This window comes from Ictalurus punctatus, chromosome 14 (assembly GCF_001660625.3).
Source record: "Ictalurus punctatus breed USDA103 chromosome 14, Coco_2.0, whole genome shotgun sequence".
In the NCBI taxonomy this organism is placed as follows: Eukaryota; Metazoa; Chordata; class Actinopteri; order Siluriformes; family Ictaluridae; genus Ictalurus; species Ictalurus punctatus.
In genome coordinates this window covers 5,941,771-5,968,467 of record NC_030429.2, presented here as the reverse complement: position 1 = coordinate 5,968,467, position 26,697 = coordinate 5,941,771, and the positions used below count along the sequence as shown (strand labels likewise).

General features: G+C 41.1%; 3 non-coding genes across 3 annotated transcripts; all 3 read right to left on the bottom strand.

Annotated features, from left to right (window-relative positions):
- Positions 1-17,178: 17,178 nt before the first annotated feature.
- Positions 17,179-17,251, bottom strand: trnaa-agc (transfer RNA alanine (anticodon AGC)). The gene has a single exon. It is a non-coding gene; the product is annotated as a tRNA-Ala (tRNA).
- Positions 17,252-19,254: 2,003 nt separating this feature from the next.
- trnaa-agc (transfer RNA alanine (anticodon AGC)) lies at positions 19,255-19,327 on the bottom strand. The gene has a single exon. It is a non-coding gene; the product is annotated as a tRNA-Ala (tRNA).
- A 2,004-nt stretch (positions 19,328-21,331) lies between these two features.
- Positions 21,332-21,404, bottom strand: trnaa-agc (transfer RNA alanine (anticodon AGC)). Its single transcript has one exon. It is a non-coding gene; the product is annotated as a tRNA-Ala (tRNA).
- Positions 21,405-26,697: the final 5,293 nt, after the last annotated feature.

Here is a 26,697-nt window from a genome sequence, read left to right as displayed (position 1 = left end):
TTATCTGTACCAAGTGACACCTCAGCGTGTCACCACGGTGAGACATCGGTCACCCACGTGCTCATAATGGCTACATATCACCTACCATCACTTTGTAATGTGTGTGTGTGTGTGTGTGAGAGAGAGAGAGCACACATGGTAATAGAAGTGGGTGGGTGGGTAGAGGGGAACATTTCGGTGTCTGCTGGTGACTTTTGTGTGTGTGTGCCTACATACATGTTTAACACCATATGTCTGAATAAAAGTGTGTTTTGTTAAAAAAATAAATACATAAAAGTTAGCAAAGTTAGCACTGATACCTTTGATACTTATTCATGTTATAAGTGTATACTTCACAGAACTATTTCTTCATCAACCTGATCAATTACAGAAAATAACTTTATATATATATATATATATATACACACACACACACACAGTTGTGCCCAAAAGTTTGCATACCCCTTGCAGAATCTGCTAAATCTTAATACTCAACAAAATATGAGGGAGCATAAAAATCCCACGTTGTTTTTTATTTAGTCCTGTCCTGAATAAACTATTTCACATAACAGATGTTTACATATAGTCCACAAGGCAAGATAATAGCTGAGTTTCTAAAAATTACCCCATTCAAAAGTTCACTTAAACTGCCCACTGTTCTTCAGAAAAATCCTCCGGATCCTGCACATTGCTTTTACAGCATCTTCTACATATTTGAGCCCTTTCCAACAGCGACTATATGATGTTCAGATCCATCTTTTCACACTGAGGACGACTGAGGGACTTGTACACGACTATTACATAAGGTGCAAACATTCACTAAGGGGTAACCCCAGAAAGGAGGTAACATGATATATTAATAGCCACGAGGACGTAAGCATTTGAACAGGATGATCGGTATATATTGTTAGTATTTTGTTTTTTGGGAGACATGTAGCTATCTTATTTAGCATTTGAAGGGCAGTACTAAATAAAATATATATCTTTAAACAAAATATGAATGGATAGATCTGTCTATCTATCTATCTGCCTATCTATCTATCTATGTAGCTCACATAGCTGTAGAAACTCACTTACCTGCTTGTTCTCTGTTGTGTTCTCTTGTCTGACAATGCTGTTAGGTTGCAGCAGTCACAGGTGTGATAGGTTTAAGTATTAAGATGATTTTGCTCAAGGACCTAACAGTAGCATTCTGGCAGTGAGATTTGAACTCTCAAATATCATATTGCCTCTGATTCTGCACACGTCCTGACCTTGAAAATAGCTTTACCTGTTGAACTCGTGTCTGCCTGTGTATTGACCTCCACGACAGATTATGATTTTGGGAAAATCTCCAATTAAAAGCCTTTGCACTTGCATCCAACCGCCTCTGGCTCCACATCATTATAAACAGATGGAAACAGATTTTTTAAATAAATGAGCTTGCGAGTGTGTGTTCCAGTTTCTCCTTGACGGAGTGTGTTTGTTTGGCGGGTGCTCTTTTGATTACACCATCTTGATGCTTTTCTGCCGATTATTCATCATAGCAATAGTTGATGAAAACACACAATGACTAACTGAGTTTTTGGAAATTTGCTTACTATATGTGCAACATTTGGATGGAAACATACATAATGAATGGTGACATGAGTCTGGATTCCATCTTAGAGATTATATAGAATTTTTTTTTTTTAAATGTTTGCAATACAAAAAAAATTCTGTTTCAAGTTATCAGATAAATTGTTTGTTGATGCGTGATTTGTTGCGAAAACCTAACATAAAGGTTTTTTGGAATTGTACATTTTGGTGTCATATGACAAGATTTTCTGCACCAATCCAAACACACCAGCAGGAAAAGCAGGGTAGTGGAACTGCTGGCCTGAGATGTAGATGAGAACCTTTCTTAGTTTCACAATTGTTGATATACATGTGTAATGTGGTAATGAATGATATGATAATGAATGATAGCTTTTTAGCTAGACTAGTGGCTAACTGTGTTTTTGATGAGCTACATGCATTTTTGTAACTCAAACCTGTTTAAATTGACAAAAGTTAGTTTACTGATACATCTATTTGCTCTTGGTGATATATAAATAGAAATGCAGGGTGCGTTAATTCAGGTCTGTGTCTGAACCCTCTAAACTGTTTTAGCTAGCATGTTAGCATAGGCCAGCTAGTAGCTATACTTTCTATACTTTATGCAAAAGGACGCAGTACTACGTCTGGTAGAAAATATTCTTTCGTATGTCACTCACAGTAACGTTTTACTACTGATTCATTATTTTTGCTTGTGGCAGCAGTGCCATGACAACAATAATACAGTGTCAATCAGCCTTTTTATAGCTCTAGTTTCTTTAGTTTCTTCTCTATCTTTGACAGTCGAGGCATGCTCTGACTGAACACACCTGACTCTAATATTTAGATGCTTCTACACACTTGATTAGCAGGCTCTCAGCAGGACGGTGGAGCGCCAGGAGTGAACACAGCACCTGTGATCTAATCATCAGCAATAGAAACGATTTCACATGCTGGGTTTGAGTCAGTGCGATGCTAAGTCACAGTCCTGATTCATTTGGACACATGGCCACATTGGCTGCCCCAGTTGGACCTTTTGTTTTTTTTTCAACTTCATAAGGTTGAAACTAAATGGCCTTGAGCTGTATATGTAGTTTAGATTACTTTCATAGATTTTTTGATACCTTCAAGTCCTCCTCAGATGTTTATGTGTACGTGATTATGATGTATTGGGTGAATGGGGTGGATTTGGTCAGGGGAAAAATGGACAGTGTGAGAACTTATTTAGTTTGTATAGAGTAAAACAGGAATGAGTCCTAAAACCCGGAAATGAGTTAGCATTTTAGCACTTCCGGTTCCATTGTCCTAACCATTGCTAACGAGTGGCTAAATGGGACTACAGAGGTTGTCGGAGACATCACGCCAAACAGGAAAACTCAGAGGCTACAGCCTTGCTGTGTTTATACTCATGATCTTGTAAACTATTCCAACCTAAACTTTCTGACATATACATTTTAAATTTATACTATATTCCACTTGTAATGTTTTTTAAATAATGATTGAAAGGGTTGTCAGAAGCTTAGTGGTAGTGACATTGAAGTCATGCAACCGTGGTGTAGTTTGTTTATAGCCTAAATTTAGCTGAAAAGGGAACGAGACATTGCATGAACTTCATGCTGTGGGAGGTCCCCTCGCATGCAACTGGTATCTGAAGTCTGTGTAAAATCACGCCTATTTATAGGCCTGCCATGGTCAAGTGACGTGGCATTTCGTGTGTTGTGTGACTATAAAATGGTGCCTGTAAAGCACGTCATCAGCTTCTCTTCGTCTGAAGTGAAGACGCAATTTACAGGTATACCCCAGTATAACAAAGCCCTGTTCTCAGGGAACAGGGTTACATGTGTAACCCAGATGTCCCTTTTCAAAGGAAACTCAACATTGCATGAGCTTCACGCTGTGGGAATGAATATACCCACTCTGTCACACTGAGGTTATGGCATGTCCAAAAAGGTCTGAGCCTGAGATTCACTGCAAGATCCTTGACCAAACTGTAATACCAAATGAGTGTGTGAAGCATAGACCACCCCGCCGCAGCACGCATATCCTGTAAGGGTAACCCTTAAATTAAGCCTTTGAGGAGGCAACCCCCCAAGAGTGAGCCCTTAGAGATTGCTTCCACTATCCAAATAGAGATGCACTGCTTTGACACAGCTTCACAACCTCAGTTGAGAGACCGGAATCTATGAGCTGGTGTCCCTCAGGGCCCAGAACCACGGTTTCCATGGTTCCAGCTGAGGGTGACAAATCAACCCTCTGGCTTGAGACAATAGATCCCTGCAAACAGGAATCTCCCTGGGAGTGACGTCCAGTAGAGATTATCTCCAAGAACCATATTTGAGCTGGCCAATAACGTGATACCAGTAGCAGATGTACACGGTCTTGCTGAACTCTCTCTAGAACCTGTGGGAGCAGAGTGATTGGGGAAAAGGTGTACAGATGTGACCTCGGCCTTGTGTATACCATGGCTTCCATCCCTAACCTTTTTGTTTGGTGCGTGAGGAGTGAGGATGAACAACAGCGGGCAGTGTGTTGTCTCCTTGGAGGCAAATACATCCACTTCTGCTCAGCCGAACCTCTGCCATATGGACTTCACCACTTATGGATGTAGCCCCAATCCAGTACCTGCATCAACAAGATGGCTGCTCCCACATTCTGGTTGCTCAGAATTTACCTTGCATTCACTGACAAAACTTCCCTTCTGCAAGAGATCTTCCACCCTGTCTGGTAATAATGGCCACATGGCATCCCACAGAGGTTAGTTCTGGGTCAACTGCTCTGTTCTATCTACAATACATCTCCGGGACAGGTGATTGAGTCTCATGGCTTCTCATACCACTGCTATGCTGATGACACCAAGCTCTATTTTTCCTTCTAGCCTGACAACCCATGATATCCATCTGTGCAGGCAGGGGGATTAGCTCAGCACTCGCTTAGCATGTGAGAGGTAGTGGGATTGATGCCTGCATCCTCCAAATACTGCTCTGTTCTCAGTGTCAAAAACTATCCCTGAGACCCTTTTTATGAACAGCTGCACAAATTCATAGATTATACAACTAAGCCAATCATTTTACACCCTGTCTGGTAATGTGGAGATTCTCAATTACATGCAGGGGGATTAGCTCAGATGGTAGAGCACTTGCTTCGCATGCAAGAAGTAGCAGGATCGATGCCTGCATTCTCCAACTGCTGCTCTGTTTTCAATGTTCAAAAGCTATCCCTGAGAACCTTTTGAGGTACAGCTGCACACATTCATGCATTTATCTAGCCAGGCAATCATGTGGCAGCCCTGCAATGCATAAAATCATGCAGATGTGGGCCAGCAGCTGCAGCTAATGATTTTGAAAGATCGCAAGTTCCTCCAAATATTGCTCGATCTTGCGTTAATTTCTGCGATCGCAAAAATGCCAAAATCCTGGAAGGACTGCTTAATAACTGGAAAAGAAGTCCCATAATTAAGCAATATCACATGAGCAAGAGTGCAGGTATACTGAATATCGGAATCGTGATACTGAGTATAACGACACGATTGCGAGTGCGGTATTGCTTTTATACAACAGATCTATAAACAAGAAAATTGATATTGATTAAGTGACATTTTGGACACAATATGTTCAAAAACTATCCCTGAGAACCTTTTAAGGTACAGCTGCACACATTCATGCATTTATCTAGCCAGGCAATCATGTGGCAGCCCTGCAATGCATAAAATTATGCAGATGTGGGCCAGCAGCTGCAGCTAATGTTCACTTCAACCATCATATTTGGGTATGACATTGACTAGTGGAGCCTTACAGTAATACTTGGGGCTAACTGCTCTAACAACCTCTCGTCCCCTGATTCCTCCCTCCACGGTCCATCAGGACCACTTCTTTCACTGATTATTGTTTTTACATCAGGCCTGTTAGCAGGCTGTGATTGTGGACACACCTTTCTCCTGGCTTTCTACGGAGGGAGGCAGGCTACCACACTCACCTTCTGTTCCTCCCTCACAATTTAGCAGGTCTGCCTGATAGGCCTGCAAGACTTCACCAACCAATGCTGAGGTGGCCTTGCACAGCTTGGATGGCAAAGCTGGCCCCGTAATTTCGCTACCGTTGATGGAGAGAGGTAGCTTGCAAGTGCCTCCTCCACTTTCATTATAGCAAAATAACCATACTGTTTATTCCCCACGATGGTCGAATAATCCGACATCGCAGGGATATAAGTATGGCTGGTGTACAGCTTTCCCCAGAAGCGCAATATTTCGTGATGCACCTCTGGGGAAAAAAGGTGAGTTTTCTGCGGTGTGAGGGAGTTTTATTTTCATTGGGAAGAAAGCGCTTGTCCAGTCTGCCATGACCCTTGTTCTCTTCCGCGGGCCAGTCTAATTTTAACTTCTCAACTGCCCTAGTGATCACTTTGAGCAGCTCTTTTAAGAACTGAGAGCTACTCTCTGTTCTTGATGCACTGCCTCCCCCCTCTCGCTCCTCAGAGTAAGAGAGGGTGGGTTGATTCGCCATACCAGAGGGAGAAGTTGCTTCGTGAGCTCCAAAACCTTTAAGCAGAGAGTTGGATTTGGAGGAAAGAGCAAGAGATAGAACAACACTCGTCTCTGGTTCCCCCTCCAGATCCATACGGGACAGCCAGGATTTGAGCCGGCTGGCTGCCTTGACGGTGGCCAGCACAGAGTCCTGAGGTTCCAAAATCCATCTCACTTCGGCTGAGAAGCGAGAGAGCCGGGAGCAGAGCCGCTTCATTGTGAAGCATTCACAATGAGTGCAGTCAGCCCCCTTGAGGGCTGCTGCAGCAAGCTCCACTTCCATACACTTCACACATAAAATGTGTCCACCCCCCTCTTTAATAAAACAACAGCAGAGAGTAATACACTTTCTGAACTCTCTGTGGCTCATTCTGTTTGCACAGGATAGCGACAGAAGAGAAAAGATATATGTATATATTTTTATTTTAATATACTGACTCATTTATTACATTGATTTAGTATCATTTTCACAACATTTGTTTTTATCACTGATAAAAAATAATGCAACTCATTTTTTTCTTTCTTTTCTTTTCTTTATTTTTTTTTACAGAATCACTCACCAACCAGATTATTAGGAAGCCCGTTTAAGTAAAAAGTAAACTGTCCATTCTGTGAAGCTTTTCTGCTCACCACGGTTGTAAAGAGCGGTTATTTGAGTTACTGTAGCCTTCTTGTCAGCTTGACGTAGTCTGGCCTTTCTCCTATGACCTCTCTCATTAACAAGGTGTTTCTGCCTGCAGAATTGCGGCTCACTGTGTATTTTATTTTCCCCCTCACCATACTGTGAAATTCTAGTGTTGCGTAAAAATCCGTAAAAATCCATATCAGCTGTTTCTGAAATAGTATTTTTTTAACAGGAGGATGACATCCCCTCGAAATTGTACTTTGTAACTTTCCACACATGGCTGTGTTGACTAGCTTAGCTAGTTAGAGTGTTATTGGGTTTTCTTCCCCTCCTTTGTGTTTGAGGGGGTGTGACATCATCAATGGTTACAAACAGAATAAAAGGGATTATAGTTTTTATAGATCTAAATTCATCTACACAAAGAAGAGGAAGATGAAAAAAAAAGTGACTGGACAGAACCTGTATGAATTTCTTATAGAATGATGAAAGTGTGTGTGTGTGTGTGTGTGTGTGTGTGTGTGTGTGTGTGTGTGTGTGTGTGTGTGTGTGTGTGTGTGTGTGTTAATTAGTTAGTTAGTTACTGGGGCTCAGGTGGATCTTGCCCTAATCATAAAAATGAGGCCATGATGATTCATGGCCTGATTTCAACCAGGAATATCAACAAACTGGCAGAGAGGACAGACAGATACACACAGAGAGAGAGTGAGAGTGAGTGAATGAGTGAGAGAGAGAGAGTGAGGGAGAGAGAGAGAGAGAGAGAGAGAGAGAGAGAGAGAGAGAGAGAGAGAGAGAGAGAGAGAGAGAGAGAGAAAGAAATTGTGGAAACAGATAATCAGAAGTGGAGTGGAGGGATTTGAATCTCTTATGAATCCACACACTGCTCGTGACCTTGGGTAAACACAAGTTGGGGAAAATGGATGTGATGAGAAACAGGGGAATGAGGGACAGAGATAAAGAGAGAAAGACTGAGGCATGATGGAGGAAGATGAAGTGGAGTGGCCAGAGGGAGGCCATCAGCATGTGTGTTTCAGGTCTCTGTGGTTAATGGACTCTGTGGGTGAGAGAGAGCGAGAGAGAGAGAGAAAGAGAGAGCGAGAGAGAGGAATGAGTAGATGCATTACTGTAATGGCATGATGCCCATATTAATTACGCAACTGTAATAAACAAAGTAATTTCAGCTTGTTTCTGTCCAGCCTCCTCCTCCTCTCCTAGATATTTGTGTGTGTGCATGTGTGCGTGTGTGTGTGTGTGTGTGCGCGCGTGTGTGTGCGTGTGTGAGTGAGTGAGTGAGTGAGTGAGAAAGAAAGAGAGAGACTGAGGTATCTCTGTAGGCCTCACTTAATAGAAACACAAAAAATGGGTCAATAACGAATAGAACACTGCCTAGTTTCAGAAAACATCCTCGTGCTGCTCACGTGTGTGTCTTGGAGCTGTTCTTCAATATCCCATTTCTTCATCTGTCACTCTCCCTCACACATCTCTTGTTCCCTCCCTCCTGCTCATTCTCAAAGGTTTCCCAGTGCAACGTCTGCTACGCTTCAGTGACAGCAGCTCATGTCCAGCTGCACCCAGAGCTCTCTCACAGAACCAGACCCTGCACTTCAAAGGCCATTTCAGCTGTGGGGGACACGATGCCAGATTGGGTGGTTTCCCTCCCAAATGAGTTTCTTTTCCACTGGGCCGAAACAAAATAACTTGGGGCTATGGATATAATTTTGGTACTTTTGTTGATTATTTATGGGCACTATCATTTATACAGTCTGACATGTATTTGCCAAAAGTTACATTTTGAAATCTAACTGGTATGTAAATGGTTAATGATATCGGTGAAAAAAGTGTGTGTGTGTGTGTGTGTGGGGGGGGGGGGGGGGGGGGGGGGGTCTTTTAAAACTTTTTTTTTTTTTACTATCCAACAAATTGGATGATCTGAGGATTGCTTACAAGTTGAGACAGATGGTATTCCACATTATTTATAAAATATTACATTGATATCATTCACAAAAAAATCACTTAATAAGGAACAAAAGCAAACTGATAAGATTGAATATGAAAATGCCATAATTGCCTAACATTCAATCAGCTTCTTGTTGCTATGCGGTTTCACTTTCATGATGTCACACAAGCTGTTTGATGATGTTTCACAGGCTGTCTGTGATTGGACATTCCATTTATTTATTTATTTATTTATTTATTTTTAATGAAAGATTCTGTCAGGTCCAGTTCTCCAACAAGGACAGCCTAGAACTATTTCATCCACATTAATTTAGAACTACTTCAGCAGTTTGATGTTCTTGAACTACTTCAGTTGGTCACTATTCTAGAACTGCTTCAACTGCTCAGTATTCTAAAATTACTTTAGCCACTAGAGTTCTGGAACTGCTTCAGATGCTCAGCGTTCTACCACTATTTTAGCTGCTACGTATCTTTTGACTATTTTAGCTGTTCTGTGCTGTTGGTTCTGTGTTCTAGAACTATTTTAGCTGCTCACTTTTTCCAAACTACTTCAGCTGCTCAGTATTCTATAACTACTTCAGCAGTTGAGTATTCTACAACTATGTTAGTTGCTGTTCAAGGTTCCAGAACTGCTTCAGCTCCTCATTATTATAGAACTATTTTAGCTGTTCGATATTTTGATGACCTCTTCAGCTGCTCAGTATTCTAGAACTATTTTAGCTGCTTAGTGTTCTGTGATTACTTCAGCTTTTCATGGTTCTACAACTATTTTAGCTGCTCAGTATTCTTCCACTATTTTAGCTGCTTCGTATTCTATGACTACTTCAGCTGTTCAGTGTTGTAGAACTATTTTAGCTACTCAGTATTCTAGAACTATTTTAGCTGCTTGGTATTATATGACTACTTCAGCTGTTCAGGGTTCTAGAACTGCTTTGGCTGATCAGTATTGTCGAACTATTTCAAGTGCTCAGTATTCTAGAACTGCTTTGGCTGATCAGTATTGTCGAACTATTTCAAGTGCTCAGTATTCTAGAACTGCTTCACATGATCAGTATTCTAGCACTAATATTAGCTGCTCAGTATCTTATTACTACTTTAGCTGTGCAGTATTCTAGAACTACTTCATCAGATGACTCTTCTAGAACTATTTAAGCTGTTCACTGTTCTAGAACTATTTTAGTTGCTCAGTATTCTATGATTTCTTCAGCAGTTCAGTATTCTAGAACTGCTCAGAGGTGTTAAATAACACAGCAGAAATACTTTGCTGTTGGTCTTAAATACATTTCAGGAATATTTGATCTTGACTGTGTGTAGATGACTCTTCTATACTGAGCGTCTCCAGTTAATTATATATATTTTATTATTATTATTTATTTATTTTTTTTTACTCAGCAGTCCAATCACCATAACACACCTCCAACGTTCAGCTCAAGGAGCTGACTCAAAGGTTCAACTGATTTACGAACGACACCACTAAAAAACTATTTGGAGCTAACTCTTAAGTCAGAAACTTGTCTCATTTTTTCTGAGAATGACTCTCAGTCCTGCTCATCAGAGCAAAAAGCAATACGATAAGAAAATTGTCATTACTTTTAATAAAATAACTTTTATCTCTCTAGTCATTTCTGAAAAAAACTGTAGCATTAATAATTTACAGACAGACAAAGAAACTGTGTGCCTATATTTTTAGAAATAACCATTAATGTATTTATTTATTTTTTTAAGAATGTTTATGCTTATCACATTAGCACCCAAGCTAACTAGCTAACTGCTTATGCAAACTTAGCGAAGGCATGTTTGGAAGCTGACATCAGCATTATTGATGCTGGGTTGAAATAGATGATTAAGTCGTTGTACTTTACTAAATGTGTTTTTTGTTCTGTAAACAATCTTCTCGGAAATCCTGTCGAGTTAGCTTGAGTCAGCTAGCTAGTCTGGAGTGAGTTAATAGCTATGCACTGAATACTGCAGTGAAGTTAAGTAAATTATTGGACAATATGACAATTTAGACTCCGAATTCTGTCAGAAAGCGACACACAATCTGCTTCACTCAGTGAACTTTACAAAATTTTCAAATCTGTATCTGGTTAGCAAACATTACTACAGCTTTAAAAATTACAACCTTGTGCTGCATGAGCTTGTGAGCTTATGCTACATGGATATCACGTAATTTCCGGGGTTTAGTTTGTGTTGTCCATGTTTACATGACTCGACTGTAAAATGCCATCAAAGTATATAGAAAAAATCTGTGCTTCTGATACAGACAACAACTTTAAAAATTAATCATCAGAATTATTTTTGATTCAGGGAGAAAACAAAAAAATCACATCATGAATCTCAAAGACTGTCAGACACAATATGAGTCATGATTAGACATTTATTTATTTATTTTATTTTCTGCAATACTGATGCTAAAAGCTTGAGTAGTATCAGCTGATATTGATACTCATCTGAGGTGTGTGTGTATGTGTGTGTGTGTGTGTGTATATATATATATATATATATATATATATATATATATATATATATATATATATATATATATAATATATGACACTAAGCTTTAAATGATGTTTTAAACAGAATCACCTAAAATACAGGGCAAATACGTAGCAAATATAACAATGTATATACTATATAATCAAGTATAAATATTGTCTAAATATAATTTATAAGTAGAAAAGTATACTATATTTATAAGTATAAAATCAGTCCTAACAAAATACAAATACAATCAATCCACTTGTAATATGTAAACATTTCCAGTTCCAATAATAAAGATAAAAAATAATAAAAAAAAAACTTTTCCAAATTAATTTTAAATCTTTTCCAGGATCAGTTAAAATGTGTTCTTTTTCCCCCTGTAATATCTCATTTTTGCTGCAGATTGTCGGTATTGAATGGGTACCATCTCTAATCATGATAAAGCCTAATAGCGTAGGTTTGTAGGCAAACTAGAATCAAAACAGTATTGTTGCATTGAAGAAGCCAGTTTGATGATTTAATGTCTACAAAAAGTTACTTTTTTATATTTAGAAAAACATAATTTAATTTACTATGAAAAAAATGTAAATGAAAATAATTATATAAAAAATCGGCACAAATAATAATTATTTTGGACACATTTTTAATAATAGAAATATATCACGACATCTCAGAAAAGCGTATCGTGACAAAATTTGTCACGAACACAAAATAATGTTGACATAATGCCCAGCTCCATTTTTGATTGGGATTGATTAAAAAAAAAAAACCACTACCTTCTTGCTCCTGTGTGCCTTAGACATGTTTTTATATGGTCTTTGCTTTCACAGCTAGTTGTGCTGGCTCAGTGGTTAAGGCTTTGAGCTCGGAAGGTTGTGTGCCGAAATCCCAGCAGCTCCAAACTGCCCTGCTTGGGTCATTGAACAATGACCTTCAGCTCAGATGTTTCCAGCATCACCCAAATTAGCAAATGTTTTGAATAATTTTACACTTTGTAAAATATTACTGTAAAATCTACAGCATTTTTTTTTACAGTGTGTGTGAGACTCAGACACAATGACAATCATAAAGCCTCAATGACCCTGTGTGTATAATCCATCACAAGTCGCCTGTAGACTCACAGTCTATAGACTACACAACATTTGGGATTGAAAATAGTCAGTCCAATTTGACAACCCGCACCCGAGAATTGCTGGCATACCGAAAACCTGCCGCCTGTCTCTGCCTGTGCGCCTCAGGCACTTTCTTCGCTACACCGAATAAGATGAGGCGATCAATTAAACGAACCAAAAGGATCGATTCGACTGAACACAGCTGCTGTAGCTGCCGCAGGGTTCCATATTTATGGACTGAGTTTATTAAAATGAGGAACCGGCGCACGAGCGTGGCGGCCTGCGTGGGCGCGTGGCAGATTTTAGGAGTGTAACAGAAACGGACCGTGTCAGAGCTTTCCAAAACACTGAGTTCAAAAAGTGTAAAAGCACAATCTGTCATGATGCTATAGGCTACTTAAAGGTGTAGTTTGTCATTTTTTCTGCAATCATATATCAATTTCAGTTGATTCTAAGTCAGTTATTATTGATAGTAATTGACCATAAATGTAATATTCTCGAAAAAGGACAGTGTGTAAAAACAAATAATTCGTATTTGCACACTGCTGCATAAGGGAGTTTTCACACTGGTGGTTCAGTCTGAAACAGAGCACGGTTTGCATGAAAAATTGATAATGTGAAAGCTGTCATGCAGACCAGGAAGCGCAGGAACCTTTATTAAAAATAAAGGTTCCAATTAGAACCAAAAAGGGTTTTTCAGCCTGGTGCCACAGGAGAACCCTTTTAAGTTGCACAAAGAACTTTTTACTTTCAAGTTCTTTAGAGAACACTCTATTTATTGGTGCTTTAAATAACCCAGAAATGGTTCTCCACAGCAGTGCCACAAGAAGCCATGTTATCATAAGTTCTCTAAAAAAAAAAAAAAAAAAAAAAGCCCTTAGTGCTTTAAGGAACTAAAGTTAGGTTCTTAAGAGTGATGCCAGAAGAACCATTGCCAGTCCTACAAAGAACCTTATAGGGTTCACTTTAACCTGTTAAGGGATGATACCTTGAAGAACCAATACACTGCTCTGAAGAACCTATAATAAAACATGAACTTCTTTCATTTCCACAGAGCTATATACAGTAGCTCAACTCAAGAACCCTATGCGATGAAAAATGGTTCTTGACAAGAAGAAGGTTCTTTGTATAACTTATGGTGCTGTAAATAATCCCTTAAAGAACCTTCATTTTTAAGAGTGTAGGAGTTTGTCTGAGTTCGGTTGCACTGGATCTGTGCCGTGATTCACATGAATGTGAACGCAACTCTTACTCGGGTTCGCATTTGTACGACCCCATGTGAAGCAGATCAGCCTGGTTTATGTGTGCAGAAGCACCAGTTGTGCCAGCAGCATTATAATTCACACACTCACTACATACATCTGGACGATTTAAAAGCAACATCTCTAGACGGCACTGCAGAGCCAAAACATCCCTGTCAGGTTTCCAAGTCAAACTATAAAATGTTACATTTTATACACAGTGACATTAAGCACACAATGAGCTGTCCCTCACAACTTTCTGCTGTCATCATGACTGTTGTCATGAGCTGTGTTTCAAATTGAAAACTCTAACCTTATATTCAAAGAAAAGCCAAAAGATACACACAAATGAGCACTTTCGGAAGGTTTAAAGGTTTACAAAATTGGAACACTAACTGTAATAAGAAAACTGGTTTGTGTATGCGATTTAAGAGACAATGCTTTTTGTTCAGCATTGGTAGAGAGATGGGAGCCTTCTTTTTTTTTTTTTTTTGCTTCGTTACAGTAATGCAGTGTAAGGATAGTAAAAAGTCCAAAATAACATGCACCCTATTCATTTAAATAAGACTTGTCTGAATGTGTGACCCCAAAAATATTAGCACAAACAATCTCTCTCTAATATTCATTTTTAAAATGAATGAATCAATCAATCAATCAATGAAACAAAAGAGTACATGGGGAGTTTCTCTTGTGACCCCATTTGTAAAAAAGTTTGAGAACTCAGTTACATTCTCACAACAGCCACTCCACCCATCATGATTAGGTCATCATTAACCGACAATGCTGACAATTAAAACATAACATTTAAAGATGAATGGATGGACAAGTGAGTGTAGTTTCAATACAGATGTCTATTTCTATCTTTCTGTGTTGTAATATCACTTGTTACACTGTCATCACTCTGTCATTGCATATCTCCATCAATTGTAATAAAATTAACAATTACCTCTAGCCTTTCTGTATTTCAAAAACATACCCACTGCTACTTTAAATTTCATTCTTGTAGACAGTGTTGGTTTGAGACTTTACTGTTTAATTGATGTAATACAGCTTTATATACAACTACAGCGCCCTCCACTAATATTGGCACCCTTGGTAAATATGAGCAAAGAAAGCTGTGAAAAATTGTCTTTATTGTTAAACCTTTTGATATTCTGGTGAAAAAAAACAAAAAAAAAAAAAACACAGAAATACTCTGCTCTCATGGATATCAAACAATTGAAAACACAACACAGGTTTATCAAAAAAATATCTTTGCTAAATATATGCGTGTGCCACAATTATTAGCACCCCTATGAATTCATATGAAAAAATATATATATTTGAAGTATATTGTCATTAATATTTAACTTTTTTTTTAGTACACCTGGGTGACTAGGAACAGGAAATTGTTCAAACATGACTTCCTGTTTCACAGGGGTATAAATATGAGGTAACACATAGGACAAATTCCTTTAGTCATTCATAACAATGGGTAAGACCAAGGAATGTAGCTTTGATGTGCAGCATAAGGTTGTTGGGCTTCACAAAATTCGAGTTTCTTTAAGAAAATTGCACAAGCATTGAAAATGCCCATTTCCACCATCAGGGCAATAATGAAGAAATGTTATGAATCAACCTGGAATTGGACGTGCGCCTATATTGTCTCAATGCACTTTGAAGAGGACGGTGTAAGTGGCCAAAAAATCTCCAAGGATCACAGCTGGAGAATTGCAGAAGTTAGTTGTGTCTTAAGGTTAGGAAGTCTCCAAAACTACAATCTGAAGTCACCTACATCACCCCAAGTTGTTTGGAAGGGTTCCAAGAAAAAAGCCTCTAATCTCATTCAAAAACAAACTCAAGCATCTTCAGTTTGCCAGACACTACTGGAACTTCAAATGGGATCGGGGTCTATGGTCAGATGAAACCAAAATAGAGCTTTTTGGCAATAAACACCAGAGGTGGTTTTGGTGCACACAGAGAGGTAGCCATATGGAAAAGTACCTCATGCCCACGGTTAAATATGGTGGTGGCTCTTTAATGTTTTGGGGCTGTTTTTCTACCAGAGGACCTGGACATTTTGTTAGGATACATGGCATCATGGACTCTATCAAATATCAACAGATATTAAATGAAAACCTGACTGCCTCTGCCAGAAAGCTTAAAATGGGCCGTTGTTGGATTTTCCAGCAGGACAGTGATCCAAAACATACATCAAAATCAACACAAAAATGGTTTACTGACCACAAAATCAAGGTCCTGCCATGACCATCCCAGTCCCCTGACCTGAACCCCATAGAAAACCTGTGGGGTGAACTGTTTGTTGTAAATAAGTCTTTGTAGTTTGTTGTAAATAAGTCTTTGCGTAAAAGAAGAACGTTCACATGTTTCTTTGTGCATCAAGAATATTGCTTGGAGGATGCGGGCATCGATCCCGCTACCTCTCGCATGCTAAGCGAGCGCTCTACCATAGTGTGTGTATATATTATAGCTGTGACACTGCATAAGAACTCGTTATGATTAGCATTTCTAAAAAAATAGTTTTCTGTATGGGTTTCTCTCCGGTTTTCTGAGGAGACTGAAGGCGCCTGTGTGTGTTTTATACACAGGACAATGTCGCCGCCTAGTGGCCTCACACACACACACACACACACATATACACACACACACACACACACACAAACATTCATTAACTGTGTCAATACATATTATTTAGTTGAAGACTTTTTTGTTTAAATGAGCTATTTGTTGAATAATATGCAGTTTGTAAAAATTCGCTGGCTTTAGATAGACTTATGTAATGCCTTAATTAGAGCCCTATGTTTTAGGGATCATTATCATGACAAACATATGAAAAGTTCTACTACTACTAATCCGTCCATCCATCCATCTCACTGGAAATCTTCAACTATTTTGTACTGAATATTTTGTTTATTTTTGTACAGTTGTTCAATGTGTATTTGTGCTTGTTCAAAGAATTGCACTTAAACCTTGTATTCACTTTGTAATCACAATGTTTTATTGTATATAGTAGTTCCAGTGAAGGGAAATTGTTATGCTACAGCATGCAAAGATACTTTATACAATTGTGTGCTTCCAACTTTGGAAGTTTGTGGAAGAAAGACATATGAGTGTGATGTTCAGGTGTCCACGTACTTCTGGTCATATAATGTATCTCTTCTGTTTTCTATTCAGTTCTTTTGACAATATAGAGTATGAACTGCTGCTCACTGGATGTTGTTCTCTTTATTGCACCATTCTGAGTAAACTCTAGCAAATTTTGTATATGAAAGTCCCAGGAGATCAACAGTTATAGAAATAGTCAAACCAGTCCATCTGGTACCAACAATCATGCCACAGTCAAAATCACTGAGATCACATCATGTTTACTTGCACCCCTTCATGCAATGGAGAATCTCCACATTACCAGACAGTGTGAGATGATTGGCTTAGTTGTACTATGCATGAATTCGTAAGAAGATACCCAGGGATAGTTTTTGACACTGAGAACAGCGCAGTTTTTGGAGGATGCAGGCGTCGATCCCGCTACTTCTCGCATGCTAAGCGAGCGCTCTACCATCTGAGCTAATCCCCCTGCATGCCATGGAAAATCTCCACATTACCAGACAGGGTGAAAGATGATTGGCGTCGCTGTATAACGCATGAATTTGCGCAGCGGTTCCTAAAAAGGTTCTCAGAGTTAGTTTTTCACTCTGGGAAAAGTGCAGTAATTGGAGGATGCGGGTATCGATCCCGCTACCTCTCGCATGCTAAGCGAGCGCTCTACCACCTGAGCTAATCCCCCTACCGAGCAGGCCGGAAACCATGGGTCGTAGCGATGGAAGGGCAAATAGAGCTTGGTGTCATCGGCATAGCCGTGGCACGAGAAGCCACGAGACTCAATCATCCGTCCCAGAGATGTATTGTACATAGAAAAGAGCGGTTGACCCAGAACTGACCTCTGTGGAATGCCATGTGGCCATTATTACCAGACAGGGTGGAAGACCCATTTCTTTTAAATGTTTGCCTGAGCTGGCCTTATATTTGGTAAAGAGCAAATAGTGTCTTCTTTAGGACTCAGAACTTTAACCCGCTTACCCCGTATGGCCGAAAAACCGGCTTGCCCGTCTCCGATCTATTCCCGTAAGCACGATATAGAGGATTTACAGTGTAAAAGTTATCCCCGTAAGGCCGGTGTATCGGAATTACTCTGCTATGATTCCTTACTTATTAAATTATTATTTTTTAACCCGGAAGGTTGATGACGTCATGACGTCCAAATGCCAAAGCGAAAAGCTAATCGTGTTCCAGCTAAAGTTACACCTACAGTGAACACAGGTACATCTAAAACAGTGAAAAAAAGAGAAAACATACACAGGCGAGAGCGAGGATTCTAGATAGTGACAGCAGTGAAAGTTCAGGCGATGTTGAAACCGGAACCGAAACTGATAGAGACGCAAACTCTCCTGATTCAGACCCTGATCCGTCTTCATCTTCAGCGTCAACCAGTGCGACTGACACTGCAGGGGTCTGGAGTCATAACGGGACCATCTCTGTGCATTCGTGAAAACACTACCTGCTGGTCTGATTATCACCAGAAACTTGACTTTTGGCGCTAAAATGCATTTATTTATTTATTATTTACTTGAATTTATTCAAAGGCATTGACCACGCTGATGCTCGTATGGTACTTCTAAATGAGTAAAAGGATTTTAGCGAGCATTTTTTCGTAATTTCTCTAGTTAAGTTTGGTAAAAACACTGAACTGCTTCATTTTCAAAGTAATATTACACAAATACATTATTATAAGTTGTTTCAAGGCCTAAAAATGTTCAAATTAAAATGTTGAGTTTGGCCCAGGAATTCAGGGTTGGCGTGCTGTTTCTCTGGGGAATATAGGCTTATGGGACATGATACTGTGGGAACTCAGGGGTAAGAGGGTTAAGTTAAGGGCCTGTATGTTTACTTGCACTCATCTTTCTCGACTGAAATGCCAAGACGTGAGACTTACTTACATAGCCCAATATGATGGTTGAAGCGAACATTAGCTGCAGCTGCTGGCCCACATCTGCATGATTGTATGCATTGCAGGGCTGCCACATGATTGCCTGGCTTGATAAAGGCATGAATGTGTGCAGCTGTACCTTAAAAGGTTCTCAAGGATAGTTTTTGACACTGACAACAGAGCATTTTTTGGAGGACGCAGGAGGATCCCACTACCTCTCACACGCAAAGCAAGCACTCTACCACTCTAGCTAATCCCCCTTCATGCAATGGAGAATCTCCACATTACCAGACAGTGTGAGATGATTGGCTTAGTTGTACTATGCATGAATTCGTAAGAAGATACCCAGGGATAGTTTTTGACACTGAGAACAGCGCAGTTTTTGGAGGATGCAGGTGTCAATCCCGCTACTTCTCGCATGCTAAGCGAGCGCTCTACCATCTGAGCTAATCCCCCTGCATGCCATGGAAAATCTCCACATTACCAGACAGGGTGAAAGATGATTGGCGTCGCTGTATAACGCATGAATTTGTGCAGCTGTTCCTATAAAGGCTCTCAGAGTTAGTTTTTGACACTGGGAAAAGAGCGGCACTTGGAGGATGCAGGCATCGATCCCGCTACTTCTCGCATGCAAAGCGAGCGCTCTACCATTTGAGCTAATCCCTCTGCATGCAGCAGAGAATGTCCACTTTACCAGACAAGGTGTAAGATGATTGGCTTAGTTGGACAACACATGAATTTGCGCAGCGGTTCCTAAAAAGGTTCTCAGAGTTAGTTTTTCACTCTGGGAAAAGTGCAGTAATTGGAGGATGCGGGTATCGATCCCGCTACCTCTCGCATGCTAAGCTAGCGCTCTACCACCTGAGCTAATCCCCCTACTGATCGGGCCGGATACCATGGGTCGTAGCGCTGGAAGGGCAAATAGAGCTTGGTGTCATCGGCATAGCCGTGGCACGAGAAGCCACGAGACTCAATCATCCGTCCCAGAGATGTATTGTACATAGAAAAGAGCGGTTGACCCAGAACTGACCTCTGTGGAATGCCATGTGGCCATTATTACCAGACAGGGTGGAAGACCCATTTCTTTTAAATGTTTGCCTGAGCTGGCCTTATATTTGGTAAAGAGCAAATAGTGTCTTCTTTAGGACTCAGAACTTTAACCCGCTTACCCCGTATGGCCGAAAAACCGGCTTGCCCGTCTCCGATCTATTCCCGTAAGCACGATATAGAGGATTTACAGTGTAAAAGTTATCCCCGTAAGGCCGGTGTATCGGAATTACTCTGCTATGATTCCTTACTTATTAAATTATTATTTTTTAACCCGGAAGGTTGATGACGTCATGACGTCCAAATGCCAAAGCGAAAAGCTAATCGTGTTCCAGCTAAAGTTACACCTACAGTGAACACAGGTACATCTAAAACAGTGGAAAAAAAGAGAAAACATACACAGGCGAGAGCGAGGATTCTAGATAGTGACAGCAGTGAAAGTTCAGGCGATGTTGAAACCGGAACCGAAACTGACAGAGACGCAAACTCTCCTGATTCAGACCCTGATCCGTCTTCATCTTCAGCGTCAACCAGTGCGACTGACACTGCAGGGGTCTGGAGTCATAACGGGACCATCTCTGTGCATTCGTGAAAACACTACCTGCTGGTCTGATTATCACCAGAAACTTGACTTTTGGCGCTAAAATGCATTTATTTATTTATTATTTACTTGAATTTATTCAAAGGCATTGACCACGCTGATGCTCGTATGGTACTTCTAAATGAGTAAAAGGATTTTAGCGAGCATTTTTTCGTAATTTCTCTAGTTAAGTTTAGTAAAAACACTGAACTGCTCCATTTTCAAAGTAATATTACACAAATACATTATTATAAGTTGTTTCAAGGCCTAAAAATGTTCAAATTAAAATGTTGAGTTTGGCCCAGGAATTCAGGGTTGGCGTGCTGTTTCTCTGGGGAATATAGGCTTATGGGACATGATACTGTGGGAACTCAGGGGTAAGAGGGTTAAGTTAAGGGCCTGTATGTTTACTTGCACTCATCTTTCTCGACTGAAATGCCAAGACGTGAGACTTACTTACATAGCCCAATATGATGGTTGAAGCGAACATTAGCTGCAGCTGCTGGCCCACATCTGCATGATTGTATGCATTGCAGGGCTGCCACATGATTGCCTGGCTTGATAAAGGCATGAATGTGTGCAGCTGTACCTTAAAAGGTTCTCAAGGATAGTTTTTGACACTGACAACAGAGCATTTTTTGGAGGACGCAGGAGGATCCCACTACCTCTCACATGCAAAGCAAGCACTCTACCACTCTAGCTAATCCCCCTTCATGCAATGGAGAATCTCCACATTACCAGACAGTGTGAGATGATTGGCTTAGTTGTACTATGCATGAATTCGCAAGAAGATACCCAGGGATAGTTTTTGACACTGAGAACAGCGCAGTTTTTGGAGGATGCAGGCGTCGATCCCGCTACTTCTCGCATGCTAAGCGAGCGCTCTACCATCTGAGCTAATCCCCCTGCATGCCATGGAAAATCTCCACATTACCAGACAGGGTGAAAGATGATTGGCGTCGCTGTATAACGCATGAATTTGTGCAGCTGTTCCTATAAAGGTTCTCAGAGTTAGTTTTTGACACTGGGAAAAGAGCGGCACTTGGAGGATGCAGGCATCGATCCCGCTACTTCTCGCATGCAAAGCGAGCGCTCTACCATTTGAGCTAATCCCCCTGCATGCAGCAGAGAATGTCCACTTTACCGGACAAGGTGTAAGATGATTGGCTTAGTTGGACAACACATGAATTTGCGCAGCGGTTCCTAAAAAGGTTCTCAGAGTTAGTTTTTCACTCTGGGAAAAGTGCAGTAATTGGAGGATGCGGGTATCGATCCCGCTACCTCTCGCATGCTAAGCGAGCGCTCTACCACCTGAGCTAATCCCCCTACCGATCGGGCCGGATACCATGGGTCGTAGCGCTGGAAGGGCAAATAGAGCTTGGTGTCATCGGCATAGCCGTGGCACGAGAAGCCACGAGACTCAATCATCCGTCCCAGAGATGTATTGTACATAGAAAAGAGCGGTTGACCCAGAACTGACCTCTGTGGAATGCCATGTGGCCATTATTACCAGACAGGGTGGAAGACCCATTTCTTTTAAATGTTTGCCTGAGCTGGCCTTATATTTGGTAAAGAGCAAATAGTGTCTTCTTTAGGACTCAGAACTTTAACCCGCTTACCCCGTATGGCCGAAAAACCGGCTTGCCCGTCTCCGATCTATTCCCGTAAGCACGATATAGAGGATTTACAGTGTAAAAGTTATCCCCGTAAGGCCGGTGTATCGGAATTACTCTGCTATGATTCCTTACTTATTAAATTATTATTTTTTAACCCGGAAGGTTGATGACGTCATGACGTCCAAATGCCAAAGCGAAAAGCTAATCGTGTTCCAGCTAAAGTTACACCTACAGTGAACACAGGTACATCTAAAACAGTGGAAAAAAAGAGAAAACATACACAGGCGAGAGCGAGGATTCTAGATAGTGACAGCAGTGAAAGTTCAGGCGATGTTGAAACCGGAACCGAAACTGATAGAGACGCAAACTCTCCTGATTCAGACCCTGATCCGTCTTCATCTTCAGCGTCAACCAGTGCGACTGACACTGCAGGGGTCTGGAGTCATAACGGGACCATCTCTGTGCATTCGTGAAAACACTACCTGCTGGTCTGATTATCACCAGAAACTTGACTTTTGGCGCTAAAATGCATTTATTTATTTATTATTTACTTGAATTTATTCAAAGGCATTGACCACGCTGATGCTCGTATGGTACTTCTAAATGAGTAAAAGGATTTTAGCGAGCATTTTTTCGTAATTTCTCTAGTTAAGTTTAGTAAAAACACTGAACTGCTCCATTTTCAAAGTAATATTACACAAATACATTATTATAAGTTGTTTCAAGGCCTAAAAATGTTCAAATTAAAATGTTGAGTTTGGCCCAGGAATTCAGGGTTGGCGTGCTGTTTCTCTGGGGAATATAGGCTTATGGGACATGATACTGTGGGAACTCAGGGGTAAGAGGGTTAAGTTAAGGGCCTGTATGTTTACTTGCACTCATCTTTCTCGACTGAAATGCCAAGACGTGAGACTTACTTACATAGCCCAATGTGATGGTTGAAGCGAACATTAGCTGCAGCTGCTGGCCCACATCTGCATGATTGTATGCATTGCAGGGCTGCCACATGATTGCCTGGCTTGATAAAGGCATGAATGTGTGCAGCTGTACCTTAAAAGGTTCTCAAGGATAGTTTTTGACACTGACAACAGAGCATTTTTTGGAGGACGCAGGAGGATCCCACTACCTCTCACATGCAAAGCAAGCACTCTACCACTCTAGCTAATCCCCCTTCATGCAATGGAGAATCTCCACATTACCAGACAGTGTGAGATGATTGGCTTAGTTGTACTATGCATGAATTCGTAAGAAGATACCCAGGGATAGTTTTTGACACTGAGAACAGCGCAGTTTTTGGAGGATGCAGGCGTCGATCCCGCTACTTCTCGCATGCTAAGCGAGCGCTCTACCATCTGAGCTAATCCCCCAGCATGCCATGGAAAATCTCCACATTACCAGACAGGGTGAAAGATGATTGGCGTCGCTGTATAACGCATGAATTTGTGCAGCTGTTCCTATAAAGGTTCTCAGAGTTAGTTTTTGACACTGGGAAAAGAGCGGCACTTGATACCATGGGTCGTAGCGCTGGAAGGGCAAATAGAGCTTGGTGTCATCGGCATAGCCGTGGCACGAGAAGCCACGAGACTCAATCATCCGTCCCAGAGATGTATTGTAGATAGAAAAGAGCGGTTGACCCAGAACTGACCTCTGTGGAATGCCATGTGGCCATTATTACCAGACAGGGTGGAAGACCCATTTCTTTTAAATGTTTGCCTGAGCTGGCCTTATATTTGGTAAAGAGCAAATAGTGTCTTGTTTAGGACTCAGAACTTTAACCCGCTTACCCCGTATGGCCGAAAAACCGGCTTGCCCGTCTCCGATCTATTCCCGTAAGGACGATATAGAGGATTTACAGTGTAAAAGTTATCCCCGTAAGGCCGGTGTACCGGAATTACTCTGCTATGATTCCTTACTTATTCAATTATTATTTTTTAACCCGGAAGGTTGATGACGTCATGACGTCCAAATGCCAAAGCGAAAAGCTAATCGTGTTCCAGCTAAAGTTACACCTACAGTGAACACAGGTACATCTAAAACAGTGAAAAAAAGAGAAAACATACACAGGCGAGAGCGAGGATTCTAGATAGTGACAGCAGTGAAAGTTCAGGCGATGTTGAAACCGGAACCGAAACTGACAGAGACGCAAACTCTCCTGATTCAGACCCTGATCCGTCTTCATCTTCAGCGTCAACCAGTGCGACTGACACTGCAGGGGTCTGGAGTCATAACGGGACCATCTCTGTGCATTCGTGAAAACACTACCTGCTGGTCTGATTATCACCAGAAACTTGACTTTTGGCGCTAAAATGCATTTATTTATTTATTATTTACTTGAATTTATTCAAAGGCATTGACCACGCTGATGCTCGTATGGTACTTCTAAATGAGTAAAAGGATTTTAGCGAGCATTTTTTCGTAATTTCTCTAGTTAAGTTTAGTAAAAACACTGAACTGCTCCATTTTCAAAGTAATATTACACAAATACATTATTATAAGTTGTTTCAAGGCCTAAAAATGTTCAAATTAAAATGTTGAGTTTGGCCCAGGAATTCAGGGTTGGCGTGCTGTTTCTCTGGGGAATATAGGCTTATGGGACATGATACTGTGGGAACTCAGGGGTAAGAGGGTTAAGTTAAGGGCCTGTATGTTTACTTGCACTCATCTTTCTCGACTGAAATGCCAAGACGTGAGACTTACTTACATAGCCCAATATGATGGTTGAAGCGAACATTAGCTGCAGCTGCTGGCCCACATCTGCATGATTGTATGCATTGCAGGGCTGCCACATGATTGCCTGGCTTGATAAAGGCATGAATGTGTGCAGCTGTACCTTAAAAGGTTCTCAAGGATAGTTTTTGACACTGACAACAGAGCATTTTTTGGAGGACGCAGGAGGATCCCACTACCTCTCACATGCAAAGCAAGCACTCTACCACTCTAGCTAATCCCCCTTCATGCAATGGAGAATCTCCACATTACCAGACAGTGTGAGATGATTGGCTTAGTTGTACTATGCATGAATTCGTAAGAAGATACCCAGGGATAGTTTTTGACACTGAGAACAGCGCAGTTTTTGGAGGATGCAGGCGTCGATCCCGCTACTTCTCGCATGCTAAGCGAGCGCTCTACCATCTGAGCTAATCCCCCTGCATGCCATGGAAAATCTCCACATTACCAGACAGGGTGAAAGATGATTGGCGTCGCTGTATAACGCATGAATTTGTGCAGCTGTTCCTATAAAGGTTCTCAGAGTTAGTTTTTGACACTGGGAAAAGAGCGGCACTTGGAGGATGCAGGCATCGATCCCGCTACTTCTCGCATGCAAAGCGAGCGCTCTACCATTTGAGCTAATCCCCCTGCATGCAGCGGAGAATGTCCACTTTACCAGACAAGGTGTAAGATGATTGGCTTAGCTGGACAACACATGAATTTGCGCAGCGGTTCCTAAAAAGGTTCTCAGAGTTAGTTTTTCACTCTGGGAAAAGTGCAGTAATTGGAGGATGCGGGTATCTATCCCGCTACCTCTCGCATGCTAAGCGAGCGCTCTACCACCTTAGCTAATCCCCCTACCGATCGGGCCGGATACCATGGGTCGTAGCGCTGGAAGGGCAAATAGAGCTTGGTGTCATCGGCATAGCCGTGGCACGAGAAGCCACGAGACTCAATCATCCGTCCCAGAGATGTATTGTACATAGAAAAGAGCGGTTGACCCAGAACTGACCTCTGTGGAATGCCATGTGGCCATTATTACCAGACAGGGTGGAAGACCCATTTCTTTTAAATGTTTGCCTGAGCTGGCCTTATATTTGGTAAAGAGCAAATAGTGTCTTCTTTAAGACTCAGAACTTTAACCCGCTTACCCCGTATGGCCGAAAAACCGGCTTGCCCGTCTCCGATCTATTCCCGTAAGCACGATATAGAGGATTTACAGTGTAAAAGTTATCCCCGTAAGGCCGGTGTATCGGAATTACTCTGCTATGATTCCTTACTTATTAAATTATTATTTTTTAACCCGGAAGGTTGATGACGTCATGACGTCCAAATGCCAAAGCGAAAAGCTAATCGTGTTCCAGCTAAAGTTACACCTACAGTGAACACAGGTACATCTAAAACAGTGGAAAAAAAGAGAAAACATACACAGGCGAGAGCGAGGATTCTAGATAGTGACAGCAGTGAAAGTTCAGGCGATGTTGAAACCGGAACCGAAACTGACAGAGACGCAAACTCTCCTGATTCAGACCCTGATCCGTCTTCATCTTCAGCGTCAACCAGTGCGACTGACACTGCAGGGGTCTGGAGTCATAACGGGACCATCTCTGTGCATTCGTGAAAACACTACCTGCTGGTCTGATTATCACCAGAAACTTGACTTTTGGCGCTAAAATGCATTTATTTATTTATTATTTACTTGAATTTATTCAAAGGCATTGACCACGCTGATGCTCGTATGGTACTTCTAAATGAGTAAAAGGATTTTAGCGAGCATTTTTCGTAATTTCTCTAGTTAAGTTTAGTAAAAACACTGAACTGCTTCATTTTCAAAGTAATATTACACAAATACATTATTATAAGTTGTTTCAAGGCCTAAAAATGTTCAAATTAAAATGTTGAGTTTGGCCCAGGAATTCAGGGTTGGCGTGCTGTTTCTCTGGGGAATATAGGCTTATGGGACATGATACTGTGGGAACTCAGGGGTAAGAGGGTTAAGTTAAGGGCCTGTATGTTTACTTGCACTCATCTTTCTCGACTGAAATGCCAAGACGTGAGACTTACTTACATAGCCCAATATGATGGTTGAAGCGAACATTAGCTGCAGCTGCTGGCCCACATCTGCATGATTGTATGCATTGCAGGGCTGCTACATGATTGCCTGGCTTGATAAAGGCATGAATGTGTGCAGCTGTACCTTAAAAGGTTCTCAAGGATAGTTTTTGACACTGACAACAGAGCATTTTTTGGAGGACGCAGGAGGATCCCACTACCTCTCACATGCAAAGCAAGCA